Here is a 14,865-nt window from a genome sequence, read left to right on the forward strand (position 1 = left end):
GGCTCACTGCAACCTCCACCTCCTGGATTCAAACGATTCTCCTGCCTCAGCTTCCCAAGTACCTCTCTTCATTCTTATCCAGCCTCAGACTCTTCCCGCCTGAGGATGGAGCTGGGGGACACCGTGGGGCTGGAGAGAAGGCCTTGAGATGAGAGTGCATGGCCAACACAGGCTCCCTCAGGGAGCTGTCGCCGGGAGGCCCAGGCAGGGGCATCAGAACTCCATGCAGGTCCTGCAGCCTCCTCTGAGGCTCTGGTCTCCTCTCAGAGCATCTGTGTATCTTACAGTTGACACATCCAATGTGAGGCAATATTGCAGAGCCATCGAGAGTGTGCGCTTTGGAGCCAGACTGCTCCTCAGTTAGAATCTCAGCTCCACCTTTGCTAGTCCTGTGATTCTGGATGAGTTATCTAACTTCCATGTGCTGTGCCTTCCTCATCTATAAAATGGGTTCCCTCATACGGTAGTTAGGATGACTAAATGAGTCTGTGGAAGGTGCTTGGGGTAGTGTCCACCACAGAGTAAAAGTGTTAGTAAAAACAAAATTAATAAGTAAATGAACACAGAAGTCAGTATGTCATTGATCACTGGATTGACCTCAGCAAGATGGTAAGTTTCCTACCCACAGATTCAAAGTCTTTCATTCTGCCTGTGGGTTCAGGGAGGCTTTCAATTAGACCCTGAAGGAGGGGAAACCTGGGCAGAGGTGGCAGAGGTGGACAAAGCTTGGACGTTTGGAGGCTTTGGGGAGTCTGAGGTTGCTGGAGCAGGTAGAGCCTCATGGGGGAGCACATGGCAATTGAGATGGGCAAGGTCAATGAGGCAGACTGCAGAGGCTCTCAGGTGCCGTGCTCAGGATGGAGCTGTTTGCAGGAAGCAATGAGCGGCTTTCAGAGGTTTTTAACCAAGGGAGTGATATGATGCAACCTTGGGCTTAGAAAGGTGAGCTGGTGCCAGGCACGGTAGCTCACGCCTGTAATCCCCGCACTTTGGGAGGCCAAGGCGGGTGGATCATCTGAGGTCAGGAGTTCAAGACCAGCCTGGCCAACAAGGTGAAACCCCTTCTCCACTAAAAATAAAAAATAAAAAAAAATAGCTGGGCGTAGTGACAGGTGCCTGTAATCCCAGCTATTTGAGAGGCTGAGACATGAGAATTGCTTGAACTCAGGAAGCAGAGGTTGCAGTGAGCCAAGATCCTACCACTGCACTCCAGCCTGGGTGACAGAGCAAGTCTCTGTCTCAAAAAAAAAAAAAAAAAAAAAAGAGAAAGATGAACTGGTCAGAGTGCAGATGGCACTGCAGGTAGGAGAAGTCAAAGACAAGGAAGCAGTGAGGAGATGGTGGCTGTTCCGATGGCCCCAGAGAGAGGGAGTGACCCTCTCAACTGAGCCAGTCACAGCAGAAATGGAGTGGGGAACTCACTCCAGAGCACCAATTCAGAGAAAGAATGGACTGCATGTGAAGATAGAAAGTGAGAAAGGACAGGTCCAGAGAGAGCCTCAGGTTCCTGGCTTGAGAATCTAAGAGACTGATCTTGTTAACCAAGTAGTGGACAAAAGCAGAAAAAGTGGCAGGTGGTGTCAAAGGCTCTGGAAGCGTTGCATTTGATGAACTGGTGGAGCGGGCAGGACGGGGAGCAGCATGGAGTAGCAGTTAACAGGTAGGCTCAGGAGTCCACGTGGCTTCAATTCATATCCTGGCCCAGCCAAGCACTAGCTGTGTAACCTTGGAGAGATCGTTTAACTTTCCTGAGCCTCAGTTTCCTTATCTGCATAATGAGGATTGTGTAGTGATTATTACCTACCTGAGAAGGCTTTTAGGATCAGCACATGTACAGTGTTAAGAACTATGTCTGGTACTTGGAACCAACCCAAATGTCCATCAATGATAGACTGGATTAAGAAAATGTGGCACATATACATCATGGAATACTAAGCAGCCATAAAAAATGATGAGTTCATGTCCTTTGTAGGGACATGGATGAAGCTGGAAACCATCATTCTCAGCAAACTATCGCAAGGACAAAAAACCAAACACTGCATGTTCTCACTCATAGGTGGGAATTGAACAATGAGAACACTTGGACACAGGAAGGGGAACATCACACACCGGGGCCTGTTGTGGGGTGGGGGGAGTGGGGAGGGATAGCATTAGGAGATATACCTAATGTAAATGACGAGTTAATGGCTACAGCACACCAACATGGCACATGTATACATATGTAACAAACCTGCACATTGTGCACATGTACCCTAGAACTTAAAGTATAAAAATATATATATTATATATATATAATATATATTATATATATATAATATATATAATATATATTATATATATAATATATATATATATTATATATATATATGCCCTTTAAATATAATAAATAAATTCCTTTCTCAGGGCAAAAAAAAAAAACTATGTCTGGTACAGAGGGAGTGCTCCTAAGTGTGAGTTTCCATTACATTAGTACTAGCATTGAAACTGATTTTAGGATTAGTGTTTATCATCCCAGAGCTGTCCGACATGGGCCTGGAGCACAGAAACAAGCTCAGGAAGGGATAGATGTATTGGGAATCAATAGTACATACAGGCTGGTGATTACCAACCTATAGATGTGTTCCTAAGGAGGAGGAAATGGGCATCACCCGGGTTCTTTTCAAAGCGTATCATCCTACCCAACTGCACCATAACCCTGACCCTGGCCCCTGCAGTCCTGCTGTCCTATGAAAAATCAGCATAGGCAGGTATCACCATGACCAATGGGAATGTGCCGCATCCTTCAGGTCTGCGGGCGAAGAAAAAAGATGCACAGACAGCTGATGGAGGTGACAGGTGAACCTATGGGGTGACTGAACTCACTCAGGGACAGCTCAGAGATAGAAGACTGCTGGGCTGAAGACAGAACCCTGAGGCAGCATCAGCATTTAAGATGCAGGATCCAAAGCGGTAGCTCCATCAGTTCACAGAGCTACAACTGCCCCATGTGCCACTCGTGTGAAATTCACTTTGCCCTCATGAACTAGATATGAAAACCCCGTTGTAGGCATTTGGTCCATCTACAGATTCAGGGGCAAGTTCAAACCAGGCCCCATTCAATAGCATAAGAGGCTTCCTTTGCCTCTTCCTCCACTATTAGGAGTGGACTCAGTGTGGCTAAGCTAAACCAAAGAGATGAAGAAAGAAGTGAGAGAGGCCACTTCATCCTTCTCTGTAGTCCAGCTAAAACTTTGCCCTAAGTGCCCTGGCCTAACCCCCCGTTCCGTGATATTTCAGAGCTCAAAGTTTCTTGGCCAAGGAAATGAAAACACCTATAACTCGTAGATACCAATACTTAAGTTGGTATTTGATTATATTAGTCAGACTTTTGGTTACAAGATGGAAATCCAATTCAAATTGACATAAGTGTAAAACAAAAAGGCGGTTCGTTCGTGTAATTGAAAAGTCTGAGCTGGCCTGGCTTTGCGCCCAGCTGGATCTAAGCAATGTCTGCAGGCGTCGTGTCTCTCCATCTCTCGGCTCAGCTTTCTTCTGTGTGGGATTTACTCAGACAGGTTTCCCCCACCGACAGCCAGCAGCTTTTCTCAGCAACCCCCGTAGAAAGAAGGCTGTGCTTCCACAGTGCTCCCAGCAAATGCCCTGGAATTGAGAAACTCAGGTCACCTGTCTATCCCCAAGCCAACTGCTGGAGCCAAAGGGTGCACGGTGCCAACTGGCCAGGCCTGTGTCACGCACTCCCACCGGCCATTGTGGGACCACATGGACCAAGAATGGGTGGTGAGGAAATTGGGGAGAGGGAAGAAACCAAAGCCAAATTACCATATGTAAGTCCTGCACTGCCTTAAAAGCCTAGTCGTTAAGAAAAAGGAGTGACCGGGGCGGTAATTCTCAGAGCAGACTCAGTGGGGAGCACTGAACCTGGAGCTGGCCTTTGTGGTCCAGAACACATGTGAGAGTGAAGGCTAGGCAGTGGAATATTTCCACAGAAGTGATATTCCACATGCAGGTCCCCCTCTGTAGCATACTAACCCCACGTGCAGAAGTGTCATCTCCCCCGGGGGCTTGGGCAGTGTCCTCTGTATGCTTCCACTTCTCTCCACTCCCCTGCAGCCCCTGAGCTGGTGCCTGTCCATACCTGGCCCCTGTGCAGCACTCAGTAGATGGTCACTGGTTGAGCAGTGTCAGAGCGGGCATGCAGAGAAGGGCCCCTCATCCTGCGGCCGGTGCAGGACGCCATCTTTGCTTCAGGTGATGCTCCCACTCTGGTGAGTTCTCTGGTTTATATTGCAGACAACAATGTATTTGATCTAATGGCTGCTATAACATATTCCCACAAACTTAGGCTTACCAGTTTATTATCTTATGATACTAGAGGTCATAGGCCGAAATGGGTCTCACTGAGCTGAAGGTGACAAAGTATTGACAAAGTGTACTCCTTCCTGGAAGGTCTCAGGGAGAATCCATCTTCTTGCTTCCCAGCTTCTAGAGGCCTCCCGAATTGCTTAGCTCAGGGCCCCCTTCCATCTTCCAAGCCAGCAATGGATGGTTGAGTTTTTCTCATGCTGCAGAACATGAGAACATGCAGTTTCTCAGACTCTGACGTTCATTGGCTTCCTACATCTTTAAAGGACTCTTATGATTACCTTGTGCCTACCCTGATAATCCAGAATAATCTGTTTATCCTAAGGTCAGATGATTAGCAACCTTAATTCCATCTGCAATCTTGTCCGTTTTAGACTAGTCAAGTGCAGTTCTGAGAAGGGGGAAAGAGTAGACAAGGAGTTGAATCTGTAACTGACTGTGAACCATGTGTTGAGATCACTGACTACCTCCATCTGCAATATTCATTCCTCTTTGCCATTTAACATAAAATATTCACAGGTTCCAGGGATTAGGGCACAGGCATCTTTGGGGGTCCATTACTCTGCCTACCACAGCATTGTTATAATCATCAGTTCTAATATTCATCCAGCACTCACTCAATACCATTTGCTAAGTCCTTGACAAGAGTTTTGCTCTTGGCACCCAGACTGGAGTGCCAATCTCAGCTGGAGTGCACAATCTCAGCTTACTGCAACTTCCGCCTCCTGGGGTTCAAGCAATTCTCCTGCCTCAGCTTCCTGAGTAACTGGGATTACAGGCATGCACCACCATGCCCAGCTAATTTTGTATTTTTAGTAGAGACGGGGTTTCACCACGATGGCCAGGCTGGTCTCGAACTGCTGACCTCAAGTGATCCGCCCACCTCGGCCTCCCAAAGTGCTGGGATTACAGGAGTGAGCCACCGTGCCTGGCCATTGAATCTCCATAACCACCAAGAGGTACAGTAAACATCCCTATTTTACCACTGAGAAAACAGAGGCACCTAAAAGTCAATTATCTCCAAGATAATATCCACAGACCCAGTAAACAGTAGATCATAGTTCTGCCAGACCATAAAGTCTGAGCTCCTAGACAGTCAGCTGATAGAGGGTGTCAGGAGATTCAGAATAGAAGAAAATGGAGATTCTTTTCTACATTAGCAGCGGGGCATGGGGCAGTGGGGATGTTCTCAGGTGCCAGACCACCTGGGTTTATGTCCCAGCTCTATCCCTTACTAGCAACGTGACCTTGGGCAGGTCACCCCACCTCTGTATGCCTCCCTTTCCTTGACTGTAAAATGAGCAGACAAGGCTATAGTGAATCACCATGGCTGGTTTTATTTTTATTTTTAAAGTCAAACAAATTCCTGGATCCAGATTTCTCTTTTTTATGCTTATCTTCAACCTGCTTTTAGAGGAAGGAAAACTCATATATATATATATATATATATATATATATATATATATATATATATATATCTTTTTACTTTTCCTTCCTTTTCTCCTGTCTTTTCTCAGAAGGCAGCAGGGCAGGGACCAGCCAACTATGCCTGTCTCTGTGTGGCCTGTGGGCTAAGAATGGTATTGTATTTTTAAAGGGTTGTAAAAAACAAAACAAAGAAGAACAATATGCAACCGAGGTTGCATGTGGCCCACAAAGCCTAAGATATTTACTGTCTGGCCCTGGACTGAAAAAGTTTGCTGACCTCAGAAAGAACACAGGCAGTAGTGTCAACCACACCTGGGGTTGGGTGCTGTACTAGATGATCAGGACTCAACTGGACCTTTGGGTCATGAAAGCACCTTGGGGCCTTCCCACAGTGGTGACTTTCATAAGATTTTTAGCAACAGCAGCAGCGCCGGTAGCAACAGCAGGTGCGGTAGTAGTAGACGTGGTAGTTGGAATTTACTGAGCATCATCTGCTTTAATCCCCTCAACAATCCTCTGCGATAAGCATGCCTATGAGCCCCCTTTTACACATGTGGAAACAGAAGCTGCCTGGGGGAGCGGGTCCCCCGCCCGTGGTTACACAGTGAGATGGGACAGAACCAGGATTGGAACGTAGGCAGCCTGACTCTGAATTTTTCTACATTGCCTCCCTATCATTGCCATCAGCTCTCCCTTCAGGCAAGATAAATCTTTGCCTTCCCTTGTTTTCTTCCCTGACCCCTTTTCCCTAATTCTCTGGCAAAATTCATTTCCACTGTAAAAGGGCAACTGAAAAATAGAAGAGCTTTCAAAACAACTCTGACACAGACATCTATAATTTGGGTTTTGGCATCCATCCATCCATCTCATTCATCCATCCATCCCTCCACCCACCCATCCATCCATCCACCTACCCATCCACCCACCCATCCCTCCATCCCTCCACCCACCTACCCAATCATCCATCCATCCCATCCATTCACCCCTCCCTTGATCCCTCCCTCCCTCCATCCATCCATCACAACACAGCACCAGGAACTCATAAGAGCCCACATCTTTGACACTGACAACCGGGGCAAACCCCAAGTGCCTGGGTCCTCCAAATTCATTGTTGCCAGGAAGCACAGAGGGAAGCTCATTAAATAGTACCAAGTACTTGATTAATATGCTGCAATTCGGGCAGCACCAGACTATTTCAGCACCCCCTCCCCTTACCCCGTTACCATGACAATATTATTTTAACAAACAGCTCCTTAATATTAAATGAAAATTATGCTCCTGACAGACAAGCAGAAGAGCAGCTGAACTACAAAGGGCTTAGAGGGTCCGTCAGGACATTTTTGCATGAAGCCATCAGTTTCCCCTGATCCCTGGATGCCATTTGTTGCCAGAAAATGCAAGTGTTCTGGAGGCTGGGAGCCAACGTGATGCCAGGCCTTGGTTACAAGCAGCAATTGAGGGTTGTCACTTTTTTAATGCAGAATGTCACAACGGCTCCACGAGGACGGGGTAGCGTGATAGCATTATTAAACACTCCTTTGTACACCGATCTGCTAATTTCACCCCTGCTCGCCTGAGGCTGCTGAAAGCCTTGTTTGCTTCCCGTCTTGAATCGAGTTGGATTGTAAGACTGAGTGTAGAGAGCCCTTGCCTGTGTGCACCAGGGTGAGAAGAAGCCCATCTTTCCTCTGCAAGGAGCCATCTGTCCCACCCAGTCAATTCAGCAACAAGCAGTTGCAGGGATTGGGGGACCCAAGCCTCTGCCCTCAAGGGGGGTGAATGTCAAGAGAGAAAAGACTAAGGATATATAGGCCACTCTATGGTAACCTCCATCAGTATGTTGGTGGGTTTATGTGCCAGGCACTGTGTTAAGCACTTGAAAGCAAAAATTAAGGACACATCCGAGATCCCCAATGGCAAAGATGAGTGAATAACTATAGTAAAGTGGAGAGACGATGGCAATGGCAGTGGGTGACCTATTAGCTGTGTGACCTTGGGTAACTTACTTAACCTCTCTGTGCCTCAATTTTCTCATCCACAAATTGGGGATAATAACACTATCTACCTTAACTATTGCCATGAGGTTTAAAATGAAATAAACACATAAGAAGCACTAGAACAGTACTTAAAATACTTAAGACAGTGGGCACATGGTAAGCAGTAAATAAATGCTAGCTAGGACTGCAAGTTCCCATGGTACCATGCATACAATTATAATAATGGCTAACATGTAGTAAGTGCTTACTCCATCCCAGGCACTATGTGAAGTGTTGGAGTTGTGCTACATCATTTAATCTTCATAGGCAACCCTGTGAGATAGGTACTATATCATCATTGTTATCCTCACCTTGCAAATGAGGAAACTGAGGCTCTGTGGGTTTGCAGAACTTGTCCTAGGTCCTGAGGCTGGGAAGAGGGGATTTGAATCCAGCTTCATCTGGATTTGCTGCCTCATCAAAACACGAACTACAGTATCACAAAAAGCACACAAATGGTGGTACTCCAGGAACACGGGGACCTCGCTGGGGAGGCCTGTCCCGGGGAAGTGGCTGCAGGTGACTTGAAGGCTGATGCATTTTCATGGACTGAGAGGATGGGACTGGAAAGTGGAAGAGGAATTCTAAGAAGGAGGACTTGGGGGAGCTAAGACCTGGAGGAGGGGAACTATGGGCTGCATTTGGAGAAGGAAGCACGATCTGGTTTGATTGACTCTTCAATAGGCAGATTCTTGGTACCAAGTGGGAGCTTGTCTTAAACAAATATGACCTATTTATTTAAAATATACGTTGGATTTTTATTTAAAATAAATAGATTGGAAGAGGAAGAGTGAGACATAAGTGGGAGAGCAAAGCTTGTAGAGATTTCCGTTCCCTCCTATCAGGATTTCACTGGGTGGACTAATATGAGAATGTCGGTAAAAGTTCTGTGTGTGTGTGTGTATAAAATAAAAACATTTCTTGCCAGTACCTCCAAAAGCAAAGATAGAGGCAAAGAAAGGAAGGCTTGAACAGTGTAGCAAAATACAGTCAAAGCCATGGTATGTTACATTTAAAAATACATGTGTGTGTTTGTGTGTGTATGTATATCAGCTATTTATTGCTACAATAGTGCTTCATGACAACTGCCCACAAACCTCAGTGGTGAACAAGAAGAAACACTTATTTAGCATGAAAGTCTACAGGGTTCAGTTGATCTCAGTTTGGGTTGGGACTGCTCACATACCTAGGTCAGTGAGGGGGTCCTGCTAATCTCAGCTGGAGTCAGCCATATCTTAGGGGGTTTTCTGGATGCTGGCTGATCTAAGATGACCTCTATTGGGATGACAGGGGTGAGTTGACAAAGCTTCGCACATCATTCATCCTCCAGCAGTCTCACCCAGGCATGATTTCATGGGAGTGGCAGAGGAGCGAGGGTGCTTTTGCAGAAAGGTACAAGAGCTTTTTCAGGTCTTGGCTTGCATCACATCCTTATCCAATGAACCAAAGCAAGTGACATGGCTGAGAGTCCCTGTAGGAGGTGCAGGGAGTGTGGGGACTCTACAAGGTGACATGTCAAAAGGCAGGAATACAGGGAACAGTAAAGCACTGGGACTGTTATTACAACCAGTAACTTGTTTCTAGAAGTCTGCTTGATGAAACCTTCAAGCCACATGGAGGAGTCCTCAAAGATGTGCTTGAGATATTCATATAATTTCTTCTGCTCTAAGAACCATGAGGTGAACTTGACCTCAAAGTGAGACCTTGACATGGGGCATTTAAGTCAGTCTGTGTGTCTTCCACCCCACACCTGATCCCTGACCCAAAGTGTCCACAGAGACTAATAGAACCCATCATTAGAGGAATGGGGACCTACTGCACTCTTTGTAGTGCCAGGGTTGGATGTGTTGCTTCTCCTAAGCTGTTTCCCTGCAGGGCAGCACAGCACTGCCTCGGAACTCAAGGTTAGCCTCGTGCCTCTCGGCAGAATCTGTTACTCAAGGATTCCTGAAAGGCAGTCTGCCTAGAAATGGAGGTGAAATGAAAGAAAGGCCTAAGGTTTTTTTTTGTCTTGTTTTGTTTTGGGTTTTTTTTTGAGACAGAGTCTCGCTCTGTCACCAGGCTGGAGTGCAGTGGCGCGATCTTGGCTCACTGCAACCTCTGCCTCCCAGGTTCAAGCGATTCTCCTGCCTCAGCCTCCCGAGTAGCTAGGATAACAGACACATGCCACCACGCCCAGCTAACTTTTGTGTTTTTAGTAGAGATGGGGTTTCACCATGTTGGCCAGGATGGTCTCAATCTCTTGACCTCGTGATCCACCCACCTTGGCCTCCCAAAGTGCTGGGATTATAGGTATGAGCCACCGCACCAGGCTGGTTTTTTTTTTTTAATTCTGCGTCATTTTTTTCATATAACCCAATACTTTGAGTTTATTTCATACTTGATATCTTCCACAACAAGGACTAGCATTATTCCCATTTCACAGATGAAGAAAGTGAGGCCCAGTTATGTGACTTTCTCAGAGTGGCAAAGGCAGATGTTACCCCAGCCCTATTTCTACCTCTGCCACCACCAATCTCTAACTCAGCCCTCGGGCCACGTTCCCACACACTCTTAAGACTGTGTTCAAATCCTAATTCTGTTTCCTGCCAACATGTGGCCTTGGATATATCACTTGCCCTTTCTGAGCTTCTGGAGAACATCTTGCCTTCATGATAGTGTTGTTATGAGGACTAAATTTAAGGACTAGGATTCTTGAGTGCTGCCCTGCGGTTCAGAATGTACCTAGAACTCTCTCATTTAATCCTTAAACCAACACTGAGAGAGGTTCTATTGTTACCTTTTTTTTTTTTTTAGATGGAGCCTCGCTCTGTTGTCCAGGCTAGAGTACAGTGGTGTGATCTCAGCTCACTGCAACCTCCACCTCCCGGGTTCAAGTGATTCGTCTACCTCAGCCTCCCGAGTACCTGGGATTACAGGTGCCGCCACCACACCTGGCTAATTTTTTTGTATTTTTAGTAGAGATGGGGTTTCGCCATGTTGGCCAGGCTGGTCTCAAACTTGTGACCTCAGGTGATCCACCCGCCTCAGCCTCCCACAGTGCTGGGATTACAGGCATGAGCCACTGCACCCAGCTGTTATCTCATTTTTATAGGTAGGAACCTGAGGCTGGTGACACGGAGTGACTCCCAGAGGACCCACCATGGTGGGGCTGGGACTCAGAGGCAAGCTGTCTGGTCCAGACCCTGTGCACTCTGCCCTCTCCCCTCTTTCCTGTGAAAAGGCCCAGCAAGGACACTGGAAATACTCCCTACCCTTGTCCCTTTGGAACCTTGAGATAGAGATGCTCATGAGGGGCTGGGCACAGTGGCTCATGCCTGTAATACCAACACTTCAGGAGGCCAAGGCAGGTAGATCACCTGAGGTCAGGAGTTCGAGACCAGCCTGGGCAACATGGTGAAATCCCATTTCTACTAAAAATACAAAAATTAGCCAGGCACGGTTGTGCACACCTGTAATCCCAGCTATTCAGGAGGCAGAGGCAGGAAAATCACTTGAACCCAGGAGGCTGAGGTTGCAGTGAGCCAAGATCATGCCACTACACTCCAGCTTGGGCAACAGAGTGAGACTCCACCTCAAAAAAAAAAAAAAAAAGAGAGAGAGTGAGAGATGCTCATGAGTGAGAACATGCCACAGTGGAAGTCCAGGTAACACCCTGGACATTACCCTAAAGAGAAGCTAAAACAGATGCTGCCCAATCGCCCGATCACTTTGACAATAGGAAGTCAAGTTAGAGAACCCTGATTTCATGTCCCAAGAAACCACAGGAGAAAAGAAACCCACCCAGGGTTTCAGTGCAGTAAACCTAAGTGACTGAGAAAGCAGTGGCATCATCTCTCCAAGTCCCAACACTTGATTAACGCCCATTGACCTACGTGACTGAGTGCCTGATGCGGATGTGATATCGCTGACAGATCATTTGCTGGGAATGTGAGCGTGGCTGCAGGATCCGTGCGGGAGCACTCGGGCCCTCCTCCCTCATCCTGAGGCATCAGTACCTATAAAACCCCTCTAAGCACCTTGACATTGGAGCCTTTTAACTCCTGGAGGGAGGTCATAGTGAAGATGAGAGTCTGTATTTTACAGATAACCAAACTAAGGAGGTAAAGTCTGATACTAATTAAAGCTCTGTTTCTTTGCCTTTGATCAAAATCTTAGGTTCATATTTGTGGCCCACCATTTACCATCTGTGAGACTTTGGGCCAAGTTATTGACTTCTCTGTGCCTCCATTTTATCCTCTGTAAAATGGGGATAATTGTATTTACCTCTTAGAATTGTTTTGAGAATTAAATGTATTAATCCATATTGTTGCACTTAGAACAATATCTGGAGTAAACATAGGAACCGTTTGGTAAATATTACCTATTTAACATTAATGTGTGCATTTTAATCATACGTAGAGATGAAGTAGAATTTGATAAATTTAGTTTGGGGCATGGGGGTGAAACCACAAAAGGCATCTCATGCTGACAACATTTATGGGTCCATTGGAATAGATGACTTGCCCAAGGCCACCCTGCAGGTGACAGACCACGTAGGGACTAGAAGCCAGCTTCCCTGATTCCAAGATCCATACCCTTTCTGCTTTTCCAAGCTACTTGACTTTCTGAGAAGGGGCTTCTGTTCCATCCCTAAATCAAGCCACTGCGTGACTCTCACTATCCAAAAGTACCTGCATTCATTTGGAAACCCCCATTTCCTTAAAACTTTCAACCGGCAAATTTAGTGGCACTGTGCACCCAGATTTGCATTAACCATGGAAGAAGGATACAGTTTGTTTCCAAGAACACTTAATTAAGCACTAGGTTTAATTAACTTAAATCAACCTCTCTCCCTGCTCCCATGTCCCCCCTCCTCGAAAAAGAGGGCTGCTTTAAGTATAGTCCCTAACTGGAAGTTCTGATTTTAGGAGTTTCTAATCAGACTCAAAATTGCCAGCTCCTTGTCTCAATCTGCCCCTGAGATACCAGCCCTCCCTGTGTGATTAATCTCCCCCTCTTTTTTTGGCCACATTTCAAACTTAGGCAAGCTTTGCACTGCAGTTTATCATGTTGTGGTTATTGTTCCTGAATGGAAACAATAGCCTCTACTTGCATTGTTCTTCAAACACACACACACACAGAGAGAGAGAGAGAGAGAGAGAGAGACAGCTCTCTTATTTCCCAGGCCAGTAGATAAGCTTTGCCCTTCTGCAACCACCGTGAATGTGGTTCTTTGCCTCTACTCTCAAGAATCTTCATGAATTTTTTGCAAGTTTTTTCTTCCTCTCTCTAAAGAATCAAGACCCACCCCAAATTGGACAATAACAAAATATACAGAATTGGACTTTGGGTCCCCTAGACTTTCTCCCTTCCCTCCCAAATTCCCAGAAACAACAGCAGTGCTGACCACTTCCTGAGCGCGCCTCAGCCACCCCGCCTGAGTGGTCTGCTCACTCCCAGCCTTGCTGCTTGCAATCTTTCCATCACACCCCAGCCAGGGTTATCTTTTAAAAATACAAACCAAGAGGCTGGGCACAGTGGCTCATGCCTGTAATCCCAACACTTTGGGAGGCTGAGGTGGGAGGATCACTTGAGGCCAGGAGTTCGAGACCAGCCTAGCCAACATGATGAAACCCCATCTCTACTAAAAATACAAAAATTACCCAGGTGTGGTGGTGCACACCTGTAATCCCAGCTACTCAAGAGGCTGAGGTAGGAGAATCGCTTGAACCTGACAGGTGGAGGTTGCAGTGAGCTGAGATGGCACCACTATACTCCAGCCTGGGTGGCAGAGTGAGACTCTGTCCCCAAAAAACAAACAAACAAACAAAAAATCACATCACTCCCAGAGATTGTAACCACCTGAGAGCTTCTCATTGCACTTGGCCTGATGTCCAGACTCTTTTCTCTGGCGATCCAAACCCCCCAAGATCTTGCCCTTCCCTTCCTCCCCACCCTCGTTTCTTCCCACATCCCCTCATCTGCCGTGCAGCAACCATGCAGGCTTTCTCTTGTTCTTCAGATACACCAAGCCTGGTTCCACCTTATGGTTTTGCATTTGCTGTTCCCTATGTGTACAATGCTCGACCTGAGCCCGGGTTCCCTGGCTCAGGGAACAGAGGCTGACACCACACTCATAACACCTGATGGGATGGAGGAGATGGAGGTGGGCGGAAGAATGTGTAATCCCAGACAGCAGCAAGAGTAAGGGAGAAGGGAAGCAAGAGAGAGAAAACAAAGGCTGCAAATGCATTACTGAGCTGACCCATCACTTCTTGAGAAACTCTAGCCAGTTGCTCTGACACATGGGATTCTTTGGAGTGGCAATATGGAACACACTTATACCATAATGCAACATATGTGTTCCCCCAAACCACCACACTATGCAGAATTGCACTTTAAAAATCACAGGGCTTATGGGGAAAATGTTGTTAGGGACTCAACACTGGAAAAAAAAAAGAGATAATAAAAGCAGTAGCATAGTTTTACATGTCACATATGGTTTAGAAATACACAAATAGTACAGTAAATGTGGTACTTTACCTTGCAGAAAGAAAGACCCGTTTGTTGGTGGAACCAAATGTCAGAAGGGTTTCAGCTTGTGAGTTTCTGTGAAGTTGTGGAAAGTAGTTGAAATCAGATGAAAGTTGTAACACCAGTTGTGGACGGGTTTGGCTCTTAATGCGTGATGTAAATTGAGGTAGCTGGCAGACATTTGAGATAAATGCATGTGTGTATTTTGTGTGTAGTCATGTGCCATGTAATGACGGGAATACGCTCTAAGAAATGCATTATTAGGCCATTTTGTCATTTGTGAACCTCATAGAGTGAACTCACACAAACCTAGATGGTATAGCCAACTACACACCTAGGCTGGGTGGTAGAGCCTATTGCTCCTAGGCTATAGACCTGTACAGCATGTTACTGTACTAAACACTGCAGGCAACTGTAACACAATGATAACTATTTGTGTGTCTAAACATATCTAAATATTTTTAAAGTACAGTCAAAATACAGTATCCTAATTGTAGGAGACCACCACAGTACACGTGGTCTG

The 14,865-nt window shown here is 46.3% G+C and overlaps 1 protein-coding gene across 8 annotated transcripts in view; it reads left to right on the forward strand.

The window, feature by feature from the left end:
- Positions 1-14,865, forward strand: part of ZHX2 (zinc fingers and homeoboxes 2) — a 195,815-nt gene that overhangs the window by 89,720 nt on the left and 91,230 nt on the right. For 3 of the 8 annotated variants that reach the window (XM_063816537.1, XM_063816538.1, XM_054656985.2), the window contains one exon: positions 4,111-4,265. The exons of the other annotated variants lie outside the window; for them this stretch is intronic. The gene's annotated coding sequence lies outside the window, so the exon portion shown is untranslated. The remainder of the gene's footprint in view (positions 1-4,110; positions 4,266-14,865) is intronic. 8 annotated transcript variants of the gene reach the window in all.

Source organism: Pan troglodytes, chromosome 7, assembly GCF_028858775.2.
Source record: "Pan troglodytes isolate AG18354 chromosome 7, NHGRI_mPanTro3-v2.0_pri, whole genome shotgun sequence".
NCBI classification, from domain to species: domain Eukaryota; kingdom Metazoa; phylum Chordata; class Mammalia; order Primates; family Hominidae; genus Pan; species Pan troglodytes.